The sequence below is a fragment of the Oncorhynchus mykiss genome, chromosome 13 (assembly GCF_057628025.1).
Source record: "Oncorhynchus mykiss isolate SJ-2025 chromosome 13, ASM5762802v1, whole genome shotgun sequence".
NCBI lineage: Eukaryota > Metazoa > Chordata > Actinopteri > Salmoniformes > Salmonidae > Oncorhynchus > Oncorhynchus mykiss.
In genome coordinates this window covers 28,727,673-28,741,749 of record NC_143034.1, presented here as the reverse complement: position 1 = coordinate 28,741,749, position 14,077 = coordinate 28,727,673, and the positions used below count along the sequence as shown (strand labels likewise).

The following is a 14,077-nucleotide window of genomic DNA, read 5'->3' as shown; positions in this document are numbered from 1 at the left end:
CACACGACCTTTCTGATTTTGAAACTGGAAAATACATGTTTGTTTAGAAATGTGATCTGTGTAATGCGGTTTTAAAGAAATTGCACGTATTTGATTGTCTTAATTGGGTTTACAGAAATGTGTTGTTGCTATATCAGTTAACGTTACTGTTAGGATTGTGTATTGGAGGAAAATTAGGTGCAGGAGAGCAGAGTGTAGTGAACAGGCACACTTTTTTATTCCGGTCAAAATGACAGCACACAGTAACATAAAATGTGCCCAAAACACGGAACATAGACAAAAAGTAACGTGCGTAACAATATCCACACACCTTGCCTGACGAGGATTCAGTCTCCTAGCTGGCCAGTTGTACTCCAGGTTGCGGTGGTCAATCCAGATGAGGAAAGGGTGTTTAGCCACCTCAAGCCAATGTCTCCACGCCTTCAAAGATTTAACTACAGTCAACAGCTCCCGGCCCCCCACATCATAGTTCCGCTCCGCCGGGCTGAGCTTCTTCGAGAAGAAAGCACAGGGGCGGAGCTTCGGTGGCGTGCCCGAGCACTGAGAGAGCACGGCTCCTATCCCAGCCTCTGACGTGTCCACCTCCACTATGAATACCAAAGAGGGATCCGGATGGGCCAGCACGGGAGCCGAGGTAAACAGAGCTCTCAGCTGCCCAAAAGCCTTGTCCGCCTCAACCGACCACTGCAGACGTACAGGACCCCCCTTCAGCAGTGAGGTTATGGGAGCAGCCACCTGACCAAAACCCTGGATAAATCTCCGGTAGTAATTGGCCAACCCTAAAAATCGCTGCACCTCCTTTACCGTGGTAGGAGTCGGCCAATTACTCACGGCTGCTATGCGGTCACTCTCCATCTCCACCCCTGATGTGGAAATGCAATACCCTAGGAAGGAGACGGACTGTTGAAAGAACAGGCATTTCTCAGCCTTGATGTACAGGTCATGTTCCAACAGTCCAACAGTCCAACAGTGTAGCGGAGTATATCAGAATGTCATCGATATACACCACTACACCCTGCCCATGCAGGTCCCTGAAAATCCCGTCTACGAAGGATTAGAAGACTGATGGAGAATTCATCAACCCATACGGCATGACAAGTGCCCTAAGGTGGTACTAAACGCTGTCTTCCACTCGTCTCCCTCTCGGATACGCACCAGATTGTACGCACTCCCGAGATCCAGTTTAGTGAAGAAGCGCACCCCGTGCATTGACTCAATCGCCGTAGCGATAAGATAACTGTACCTCACCGTGATTTGATTGAGACCTCCATAATCAATGCACGGGGGCAGACCTCCATCCTTCTTCTTCACAAAAAAGAAACTCGAGGAGGCGGGTGAAGTGGAGGACCGAATGTACCCCTGACGCAGGGATTCGGAGACATATGTCTCCATAGCCACCGTCTCCGCTTGCGACAGGGGATACACATGACTCCTGGGAAGTGCAGCGTCTACCAGGAGATTTATCCCACAATTCTTCTTACAGAAGGCGAGAACTAAATCGGCATTTTCTGGGGGAATGTGCACGGTGGAGACCTGGTCTGGACTTTCCACCGTGGTAGCACCAACGGAAACCCCTACACACCTCCCTGAGCACTCTCGCTGCCAGGAGAGCCCTCTTGTTGCCAGGAAATGGTGGGGTCATGACGAGCCAACCAGGTAAGGCCTAGTACCACGGGAAACGCAGGAGAGTCAATGAGAAAGAGACTGATTTTCTCATTCTGACCCAACTGTGTCTCCATGTCCGTGGCCTCCCTGATTAGCCCGGACCCTAATGGTCGACTATCCAGAGCGTGAACCAGAAAAGGTCTATCCATAGGAATAATGGGGATCCCTAAACTAAGTGCTAACGCTCTGTCAATAAAATTCCCAGCTGCGCCTGAATCGACGAGCGCCTTATAATGGGAATGCGGGGAGAACTCAGGGAAACAAACAGGTACAAACAGGTGGACAACAGAGGACTCTGGATGAGAGTGGTGCATACTCACCTGGGGTGACGTCAGAGTGCCCTGCCTGCTGCCTCGACTCCCAGAGGGACCAACCCGGCACCGACCAGCAGTGTGCCCTCTGCGGCCACAGATGATGCATGTGAAGGCCCCTCCTCCAGCCTCCCTACGCGCAGCCCCTCCCAACACCATGAGCACCGGAGCGGGAGTGCTGGGAGGTGGAACTGACAGAGCCCCCTCAGGACGTCCACGGATGACCAGCAGGTTATCCAACCTGATGGACATATCCACCAGTTGGTCAAAGGTGGTGGTGGCATCCCTGCAGGCCAACTCCCGTCGGACGTCCTCACGTAAGCTGCATCGATAGTGGTCGATGAGGGCCCTGTCGTTCCATCCTGCTCCAGCGGCCAAGGTCCAGAACTCCAGCGCGAAATCCTGTGCGCTCCTCGTCCCCTGCCTCTTTGCGGCGTTCACCCGCAGCTCTACCTTCGGGCGGTTGGTCAAAGACGGCCCGGAAGCGGCGGGTAAACTCCTCGAAGTGGTCCAACGCCGCGTCTTCCTCTCCCCACACAGCGTTTGCCCACTCCAGAGCTCTCCCCGACAGGCATGAGACGAGGGTGGATACTCTCTCCCTTCCTGAGGGAGCTGGGTGAACAGTGGCCAGGTATAGGTCCAGTTGGAAAAAGGAACCCCTGGCACTGTGCGGCCGTCCCATCATACTCCCTGGGAAGGGAGAGACGTATTCCACTGGAGCTGGATCCGGGTGGGACGGGTAAAGATAACCCGGTTGAGACCTCCTGCCTCTCCCAGCGGTTCTTGGTCTGGACATTTTGATTTATCATGGCACCGAGATGATGTAGCATAGCCGCGTGTTCCTGGATGCGTTCCTCAACTCCTCTGACCGGGGTACCTGCTCCTGCTGTAGGATTCTGTTAGGATTGTGTATTGGAGGCGAAGTCAGGTGCAGGAGAGCAGAGTGTAGTGAACAGGCACACTTTTTATCCCGGTCAAAATGACATCACAAAGTAACATAAAATGTGCCCAAAACACGGAACATAGACAAAAAGTAATGCGCGTAACAATATCCACAATATAAAAATACAGGTAACACAAACAATCCTACACAAAGACATGATGGGGAACAGAGTATAGAGGAATAAATACATATGAATTGATTGGGGAATGAAAACCAGGTGTGTGGGGAACAAGACAAAACAAATGGATACATAAAAAATGGAGCGGCGATGGCTAGAAAGCCGGTGACGTCGACCGCCCGAACGCCGCCCGAACAAGGAGAGGAGCCGACGGCGGAAGTTGTGACAGTTACAGTGTGTGGTAGAGGCATTACTAAAAGTTTGAGTATTAAAACAGGCTAATGCTAACTTAGCTAGCTGTCACTTCATTGTAGATATGTAGTGGCTGGTATGACCAGTAGTACATATAAATGCTGATCATCAAATGTCCTTTTTTAAGTGAATGACTTACCCTTGAATGTATCCATTCCTTACAAATTTGTGGACCCTGCAAGATCAAGTAGGTCTGCTTTTCATTCATTGCCTTCTTATTATGCACTTATCCAGAATAGATTCTGGAATCTGCAGTATTAAGGGTCAGAATCTATTAAGGCTATCATGCACTATTTATAATGTATCATTGAACTGATGGTGCGAATTCAATGGGGGAGGTTTGCAAGTTCTTTTTTTTTTACATCACTAAGTTTGGTGCGATTCATTTGCAGTCTGGTCTCGGAGGGGTGAACACCTCTTGCTCTGACTGCAGCTGGGAGGGACTGCTGCGTGAGGACTGTGCCGCCTGTGAGTGCTTTGGGATGGGGGTGGGGCCCCCAGCAGCACCCACTGCTCGTTGAGAACAGTAAAAACGATACGTGCATTCACGTCAGTCTCCAAAAGTCTCCAATAACACCAGAAAAGGTCACTAGATTTGTCGCTAGTCAAGTTTTTTGAAAATGTGTCGTTAGAGGGGTCTGAATACTCACTAAATATAGCGACAGAGTCGCTAACTTGGCAACACTTCGCACATACCCAGAAGCAAAGTCATTTACATAGAGTTTGAATAAAACCAGTTCATTTGGTAAATCTAGCCTGCTATAAGTTTTTCAAGACATAGACCTAATGCCTGCGCCTTATGTAAAAATAGTCTTAGTTAGCTTGTCAACTATAAAAACAGGTTCAAGCGTAATCAGATAACCTTGCTTGGAAGATAAAACTACTTTCAACGCACACTAATCCCATGTCCCTGTCGCTAGAGTAGTGAATTCAAATAGCTTTGGCTGCCGTCTATTGGAAAGAAATGTAACTACACTGAGTCAAAGTAGACTTAAATAATATATGCTATTTAGCAGGCACCTTTATCTGGGTACATGGTAGTCTAAACAGATCATAGAAACAGGATTACAATGTTGATGTCATGGATGGTCAGTCCTTGCATCTATTGCTCTGTCTATGAATTTGAGAGTGGATACATTTCTCCAGCCCCACCCCTCAGCTTTTTACCAAAAGAGGAGCAGGGAGTCACTTTGTTATTGTTGCTGATTGCCACTTTAAGAAGTTAAGATGCAGATTAAATACACACCAGAATATGTTACAGATCATATACAAATGTTCCATCACTCAGACAGTTAGTGAATACACAGCATCCAGCACAGCAAAACAATCAATCAATCAATCAAATGTATTTTACAAAAGCCCTTTTTACATCAAAAGAATAACCACAGTGGTCAGGGAGAAAACCAAAATATAATTACTTGACACATTGGAAAGAATTAACAAAAAAGTGAGGCAGCTTGTATTTCTGAATGCAAATCTCTCATAAAAGCAAAATATGGTCAGCATTGATGTGTGCTGCTGGTTATAACATGGCAATAAAGGAGAGAGAGAAAAGAGGGACCAGTTTAATGTTTTAAGTGGGATGCTGCAGTTTTGCATATTGTTGTTTTTTTTGTTGATATGGTGCAATATTCTATTATGATGTTCAGATTGTATTAATTTTGAATGGTTAGATTTATATGCACTTTGTTCATATACATTAAAAAGTTGTACTTTAAATGCAAATGCTTAATAGCATTCTTTTTCATAACAAACCAATGCATTTTTAAATACATTGTGGTTAATGTAGAGTATGATTTCATTTAATAATTTAATTAGAATTGTTTTAACACCAATCATAGTCAAACTATTGCAAACTGTGACTTGAAAAAATACAAAACATATCTTTTTTAAAGAGCCGTTTGGGAGCCAAAAAAGACGTCTCTTTTTGGTGAGCTGAGCCTAACGAGCCGGCTCACTGAAAAGAGTCGGAATGCCCATCACTAATTGAGAAAGGCCGCCGTAGGCAGACCTGGCTCTCAAGAGAAGACAGGCTATGTGCACACTGCCCACAAAATGAGGTGGAAACTGAGCTGCACTTCCTAACCTCCTCTCCAATGTATGACCACATTAGAGACACATATTTCCCTCAGATTACACAGATCCACAAAGAATTAGAAAACAAACCCGATTTTGATAAACTCCTATATGTACTGGGTGAAATTCCACAGTGTGCCATCACAGCAGCAACATTTGTGACCACAAGAAAAGGGCAACCAGTTAAGAACAAACACCATTGTAAATACAATCCACATTTATGCTTATTTATTTTCCCTTTTGTACTTTAACCATTTGTACATTGTTACAACACTGTATATATACAGTACATAATATGACATTTGCAATGTCTTTATTCTTTTGGAACTTCTGTGAGTGTAATGTTTACTGTAAATTTTTTCTTGTTAATTCCACTTTTGTATATTATCTATTCCACTTGCTTTGGCAATGTTAACATATGTTCCCCATGCCAATAAAGCATCTTGAATTGAATTGTTCTACTCCTCCAGGCGATCTCTATCTCGGGTCACACACACCACATCTTATCTATGGAATGCCAGCTGTAGGTCAATTGTTAGCTCAAGCCCTAGAGGCCCAACTCAGTCCCACATACACAGATGAGAGAGTGCTCATCATAGCTATTCGATGCATAAACAGTATTGACATCATCTTGTAATTTTTCTCTCACAAAATAATTGGTTGATACTTCAACGGGCTTAAAATTCCAAATCAAATAATTAAATGATCCTTGGTGTGACCTTCTTAAAACAATTCCCCACACACATACACTAGCCACCACACTAACACCCAATGGAAATGATGGGGGCATGTGAGCATGTTTTTAAAAAAAGAAAGAAATGTCCACATCACCTGAAATCAATGATGTCATCGTTGTAGGAGCTAGATGAGTATGTCAAGTCAGGGTGAGGTTTGTCTACACTAACTACTGGCATGGACGGTGTTTTAATATGCTGATGTGAAACATTTTAATACCTGAAAAAAGATATCAAGGATGCATATAGAGTAGGTGAAACCATACATTTTGAAGAGACACTGAATTGGCATATTTCTGTACAGTGGTATGTAGAGTACAGTACATATTAAAAGTTAAATATTCACAAGCATACAGTTTGTCTTGTGTCAATAGAGAGCTCATAAAAAAAACAACCTTAGATTTGGAGAAAATCTCAGTCGGCCTGTAATCTCTTACAGCTCTGCACAATGTGAATGAATGTCAAATAATAGGAATTATTACCTGAAATCATTTCAAATCAATTCCATATTTGGTTTGATGTAACTTTTTTAAGGTGTTTTGGCCTTTAAAAAAAACATGCTCATATGCCCCCATCACTTCCATTAAATGTTAGGTTGTGGTGGCCATTAAAAAAACATGCTCATATGCCCCCATCACTTCCATTAAATGTTAGGTTGTGGTGGCTAAAGTTAGCTGAAGGTTGTAGTGGATGTTTAAACTAAACTGAACCATGGATTACAGTTTCTCTTGGCCCATTGTCACGTTCTGACCTTAGTTCCTTTGTTTTGTCTTTGTTTTAGTATGGTCAGGGCGTGAGTTGGGGTGGGCAGTTTATGTTTGTTTTTCTATGTTGTATTTTGCGATTGGCCTGGTATGGTTCTCAATCAGAGGCAGGTGTCGTTAGTTGTCTGTGATTGAGAATCATACTTAGGTAGCCTTTTCCCACCAGTGTTTCGTGGGTGATTGTTTTCTGTGTCTGTGAGTTCCACACGGAACTGTTTCGGTTTTCCTTTCTGTCTTTCAATTTGTTATTTTGTATTTCCGTGTTCAGTGTTTTTGTTCATTAAAACACGAAGAACACGTACCACGCTGCATATTGGTCCGATCCCGTTACAACCATAGACTACTTTCAGGGTGAGGAACCATCTAACATAACTGTAAAACAGTAAGCGACTCCTTTAAGTCATTTAGCAGAGGCTGTTATCCATAGCGACGTACATATTCAGTGCTTGATCGTTTGGTGGGAATAGTGACTCATAAAGACCTTGATTTTCTCTCTCTCTGTCAACAAGATCAACACCATCAGGTACTCAGACAGAGTGCTGGTGATGCGTTCTGGGAAGGTGGTGGAGTTTGACAGCCCTACTGATCTGTGTCAAAGAGACGACTCCATTTTCTGCAAGCTGGTTGGTGCGAGGGGGGAGAGAGAGTAGAAGCCATCAGAGGACTAATGGGAAATGTCAATGGGGATCTCTCTCTGTTTCCCCCCAGGAGACCAGTGGTGGTCAGACTCTGTGGACCAACCAACCACCCGTCCAATGGCGGTGGTAGAAGTTGGCCCTATAAAAAAATTACTGGTCCAGGGTTAGATTTTTTAAATCCCAATGAGCGTTAAGGTTAGGATTGAGGTAGGGAAATCTGATCCTAGATCTGTGGTTAAGTGCGGAGACTTCTTCCTCGAGGCCTACCGACTGACATTTGACCTTTGACCTCAGAGAGTAAGGTATGAATAATCCAACCCGAGCAAGATTATTATTTTACTATCTTTTAGGAAGTCGTGTTAATTTTCTAGCTTTTTATTCATGAAACGCGTTAATGTGGTACAAAAGAACTGACGATGTGTCAATAGCACAGAGGTAATGAAGAAACAATGAATAAGTACTTTAATTGCTTTTGTATGAAGGGAGTATACTATAGCACTATAATGGATTTTGGCTGAAAAGTTGTCATCCTAGACAAGTCAGTCATTCACTTTGCAGCATCGTCAATCATTTATGAATGTCTGAGATTCCTTTTGCACCTGGTCTGTTGGCAGTATGATCTGTATAGCTAGAGTGCACAATAATGGACATTCTTCACATAGATAAAATGCATGTTTACACATTGTTTGCTGTATGGACTTGTTGCTGACAAATAGACTGAGATAAAGACAATTTAAAGTTGCTATTTCTCTTTGTTTACCATTCACACAGAGCACATTTGTTTGGAAGCTCCTCACAATATTGTTACGTCTGAGGATTTCAAGCCATTCTGTAGCAGAACTACTGTATATCAGTCATTTGAGAATGTTTCTGTTTTGTAATATACTGTAAGAGAGAACATCTCAGGGAGAATTGCCTTTACATGCAGCGTTTTCAGTAGTGGTCAGTACTCTCATGTACAGTAATATGAAGGTGTAACATATTCTAAATAAAATGGCTGCACTGGTTTTACACGTCTGGTCACTTTTTAGATTTATTGAGTTTGCTTGAACATCATTATGACAATCGTCATATTTCTATGATTTACACATCCCATGTTGTTATTTTGTTGAGTTTGGGTTCATCAAAATGTCAGTGCGATTACATAATTGTCATTAATGGTAATTGGAAGGAGTAGCCCCACCTTAAAGGTATGGTAACACAGTAAGAATGTTATGATGTCTCAAATCAGTTCTATTCAAGTCTTCATCCCTAGATCATGCCACACCTTCATTGTTGTGCCTTATAATTACCATGAGTCATGAATGAACGACCTAGCAGCCCCTCCCTTGAAACAAGACAACTCTTTGGCACACCTCTGCATTTTTTTTCTATGACCAGTCTATTTGTTTTCCTCCTGTCTTTGCGTGGAGAGTGCTCTGTTTTTTTTCTCCCCCCTCTGTCTCACAGTTCCAGTTTTGAGAGGCCAGGTTTCAGTGCTCACGGTGCCTACCTGGACTGGGGAAGTTGTGTGTGACGGTGTGTGGCTGGGAAGACATGCCGAATGTGGAACCAGTTTGTCTGCTTTGGGGAGAGTATGCTTTCGCTGACTGAGGCACGGTGTAGGCAGTCCTACAGGAGTAAACGGCAGGGACCGATAACATTGTGTCGCAGCGGAGGTTAAACTCTTCAATGGCTGACTAACAAGAACAAACACAGTCAAAATAGCCCAATGGAGCCTAAGGTAAGAGTTGTTGTCAACTTTTGCTGAAGTACTCCATCCAGACTATATGGTGCCAGGTACTATTGTTGTTGTTTAAGAAGTCCACAATGATGTCATCGTTGTAGTAGCTAGATGAGTATGTCAAATCAGGGTGAGGTTTGTAATGCAAATGTCTACACTAACTACTGGCATGGACGGTGTTTTAATATGCTGATGTGAAACATTTAATACCTGAAAAAATATATTAAGGATGCATATAGAGTAGGTGAAACCATACATTTTGAAGAGACACTCTGAATTGGCATATTTCTGTACAGTGGTATGTAGAGTACAGTACATATTAAAAGTTAAATATTCACAAACATACAGTTTGTCTTGAGTCAATAGAGAGCTCATAAAAAAACAACCTTAGATTTGGAGAAAATCTCAGTCGGCCTGTAATCTCTTACAGCTCTGCACAATGTGATCGAATGTCAAATAATAGGAATTATTTGAACAGAGTAAATGTTAATAACGTGCCATGTTTCATGAAATATGATTGCAGCATTTAGCTTACTGTCAGTGCACTCGTCTTTATGAGTGAATACACAGGTAACTGAGAAAATAAAGGAACCAACATAAAGTGTCTTAAAATAGGGCGTTGGGCCACCATGAGCCACATCAGCTTCAATGCACCTTGGCATAGATTCTACAAGTGTCTGGAACTCTGTTGGAGGGATGCGACACCATTCTTCCTCAAGAAATTCTGTCATTTGATGTTTTGTTGATAGTGGTGGAAAACGCTGTCTCAGGCGCCACTCCAGAATCTCCCATAAGTGTTCAATTGGGTTGAGATCTGGTGACTGAGACGGCCATGGCATTTCGTTTACATCATTTTCATGCTCATCAAACCATTCAGTGACCACTCGTGCCCTGTGAATGAGGGCACTGTCATCCTATGGGGGCTTGGCCATGGTAGCCAAAATAATGTCCTGCCCAGTATTTTTTATACATGATGGTATGTTAATTGCTTAATTAACTCAGGAACCACACCTGTGTGGAAACATCTGCTTTCAATATACTTTGCATTACTCATTTACTCAAGCTTTTCTGTTATTTTGGCTGTTATCGGTTGTTACCTTTCCTAAATGCATCTTTCATAAGGCGTTGTTGTGGGTGTGGGATAATTACATTCAATCTCTGCTCCTGAATGAAAGTTATTCCATTCACTGTCACGCCTGCTCCTGCTCCTGCTCCTGCTCCCCCTCCCAGGCGCTCAAGGGCGCCAGGCTGCCCATCCTTACGCACACCTGTCACCATCATTACGCGCATCAGCGCAATATTGGACTCACCTGGATTTTGTTGATTTCCCCCTCTATATCTGTCTGTTCCTCAGTTTGTTCCCCGTGTCAGCATTATTGTCGGTTTTCTTAAATGTTCACTCCCTGTACTTGTTTCTCGTCTCCAAACGTGTCTCTTCACAGAATGCTGTCACCACAATTTGAAGCATCAGGATTTTTTTTGTTTCTTTTGTTGGTGACATCGGTTCCGGGTGCTGCTGCCGGAGGAACCGGGAGTGCCTCAGCTGGCTCGTTGGGCTTCCACGCCTTAGCTGGCTTGAGAGGTTTCCTTGCTTCGGTTGGCTCGACAGGCTCTCACCCCACGTCATGCCTAAGCCGGCTCGTCAGGCTTCCATGCCTCAGCCGGCTCGTCAGGATTCCACGCCTCAGCCGGCTCGTCTGATTCCGATGTCTCGGCCAGCCCGTCAGGCTCGCCCAGGTGGGACACTCCCGCTCCCCTCCCTGGCACTCGAGGGCACCAGGCTGCCCATCAATACGCACACCTGTCAGCATCATTACGCGCATCAGCGCAATTTTGGATTCACCTGGACTCCTTCACTTTGTTGATTGCCCCCTCTATATCTGTCTGTTCCTCAGTTTGTTTCCCGTGTCAGCATTATTGTCATTATGTTTTCCCTGTCCAGACGCTGTCCTTGTTTGTTTATTGTCGGTTTTATTAAATGTTCACTCCCTGTACTTGCTTCTCGTCTCCCAGCGTCTGTCCTTACAATTCACAATGCAACAGATTGATGAGTTGGCTGACGTATATGCAATAGGGGAAAATTTCAAGCAACACATACAATGAGCATGCAAAACATTAAGGACACCTGCTCTTTCCATGACATAGACTGACCAGCAATGTTCCCTCAATTGTTTTGCATCACTGAGCAAATTTCAGCATTGTGAAATTTCTGTGCGCATTTACTGTAAACACTGAGGCTTTCCCGCTTTAAGTTACAGTTTTAACAGTGGCCAACAGTGGCCACCTTCTGGCCTACCAGACAGTGGCGGTCAGTTCCATTTAAGATGAGGGAGGATGATTTTTTTTCCTTTTCATTAGTAGGCCTTATTTCTATTACAGCATATTTGATGACTGTCGATCATATTCCATTCACCCAGTTGGTTGTAACTGCGATAGGTTTAGGCTACTTACTACATGATACTCCCTATACCCATCATGAGGTTGCTACAACCTAGCCTATGAATGAAAGTTTACAACGTAGGTGCACACAGGTCGAGAGAAAAATGTGAGATGACAGACAGTGACATATTCAATACTGCCTTGCACACTTCTTGCCTGCTTCTAGCTGATATAGGGTGTAATTATTAGTCCAACAGTTGCAAACGAGAGTTTCTATTGGACAAATTCAGGTATGTTTATCCCTGTTTGATCCGTTTTCTTCAGTTTAATAAACTTTTTTCAACAGAATCTGCAGAATGAATAAACCCCTGATCACGCTTAAACACAGTTCACTTTCATAGCAGCCATGTTGTATTCCTTCTCGCATCTATGCACTCTCCGGCTCTCACATTTTCCCTTCGCTTGTGGACTTCAATGCACAACACAGCTGTATGTGACAAGGTGAAAAAATCTTTCCAAGCCAAACCATATCATAACACACAGCCTACATCCTTGTCACCATATTAGCTAAAGCAATGTCATAGTCAACATAGCTAATAGAACTAACCCCTTAGTAAACACGCTACAATCATGTAGTAACGTTAGTGTGCAGTAAGTAAGCAGTTTAGCACTTACACTGGCAGTCCCCGGTGGCAAAAAATTAGTCAAACCAAAAGCGTACCTTGACTTGGAAGAGTTCCAATGTTGTGTTGGATAGTCATAGCTACAGTAGCTAGCTAACATAGCATTCATCTGTTTGAGCAGGGTGTTTGAGTAGGCTGAACTAGCTAGCTGCATTTGCTAGCTAAGTAAGTGAAACTGAAAGTGGAAAAAAATATGAAATCTCTCTCTCGCTTCTCCATTTTGGAAGAAATTAATTTGTTCAAAACTGTTAAAATATTGTCTTTCTCTCTTAGAGTAAACTACTCACAAAAGTTTATGCACTGCAGTGCTAGTTAGCTGTAGCTTATGCTTTCAGTACTAGATTCATTTTCTGATCCTTTGATTGGGTGGACAACATGTCAGTTCGGGCTGCAAGAGTTCTGATAGGTTGGACAACATCCTCCGGAAGTTGTCATAATTACTGTTTAAGCCTATGGAATGGGGTGGGAACCATGAGCCTCCTAGGTTTTGTATTGAAGTCAATGTACCCAGAGGAGGATGGAAGCTAACTGTCCTCCGGCTACACCACGGTGCTACCCTACAGAGTGCTGTTGAGGCTACTGTAAGCCTTCATTTCCAAATAGTATGTTTTAATGAATTACTTGGTGATATGTTTATATTTAGTATAGTTTTATTTTTTTTAAACATACCTTTTTTCATGTTTATTTTAAGAAACTGGTCCTCCCCTTCCTCCTCTGATGAGCCTCCACTTCTACCAGAGTGGCCTACCATAAAATAAATTGAGAAAATGCATCCCATAACATTTGAACATGAAAAAACCTGTTTTATCATTCAGCCTACAGTAGCAGCCGATGTGTGTTGTTCAATGTAGACCAACATTCCATTAAACTTTTGAAAAAAACATGCAGGGCTTGACATTAACCTGTTTATCCACTTGTCCTTCAGACAAGGGAGGTGACAAAAATGTTTTCAGGTGACTGAAAATGTTGTGGTGTTTGATGCAAGAAACCACTTAACAAAATAAAATTGATTATTATTTTCATACCAGACAAATCATTGCTACCCTCTGCCTATTTGCTACTGAGCTTATTAAAGCCTTCCCCTTTAAGACTAAAAAAACTATTTCCCTGACTGCTTTTCAAAGATGTCTAAAAATGTACTCCCTTATTGTTGACTACAAATGATCTATAACTGGGCTAATAACTCACTAACTAGCAAAGGAAATGAACAAAATGTGCACACATGGCTACTATCATGACACAAGGCGAGACCCAGATGCAGACACGGGAGGCAGATGGTTGGAGTCTTAAAGTATTTATTCATCCAGTAGGGGAAGGTAAGAGAATGGTTGTGGACAGGCAAAAGGGTCTAAACCAGTTCAAAGTCCAAAAGGTACCGAAGGGCAGGCAGAATCAAGGTCAGGGCAGGCAGGATGATCAGGCAGGTGGGAAAGTAGTCTAGAGTCAGGCAGGGGTCAGAACCGGGAAGACGATCAATAAGAGAATAGCAAAGGAGTACGGGAAAACTCCTTGGTTGACTTGACTAACATACAAGACAAACTGGCATAGAGAGACAGGAAACACAGGGATAAATACACTGGGAAAAATAAGTGACACCTGGAGGGGGTGGAGACAATCACAGGAACAGGTGAAGCAGATCATGACAGCTACATGCAGGGCATGCTACATGCAGCTCTTGCTTTGATCTCAAAACAGTACATCTACTCAAGACCACCCATGCTGTAAACACAGTCCAGTTCAAAGTAAATGGCACAGATCCATATACGGCAATGGTCTATTTGCATATAGGCC

The 14,077-nt window shown here is 43.4% G+C and overlaps 1 protein-coding gene and 1 long non-coding RNA gene across 2 annotated transcripts in view; both read left to right on the top strand.

Moving 5' to 3' along the window:
• Positions 1-14,077, top strand: part of si:ch211-69b7.6 (uncharacterized) — a 37,332-nt gene that overhangs the window by 14,205 nt on the left and 9,050 nt on the right. The gene's annotated exons all lie outside the window — the stretch shown is intronic.
• LOC149978819 (uncharacterized) lies at positions 8,969-13,383 on the top strand. Its single transcript, XR_016485792.1, has 2 exons — positions 8,969-9,224; positions 10,667-13,383. It is a non-coding gene; the product is annotated as an uncharacterized LOC149978819 (long non-coding RNA).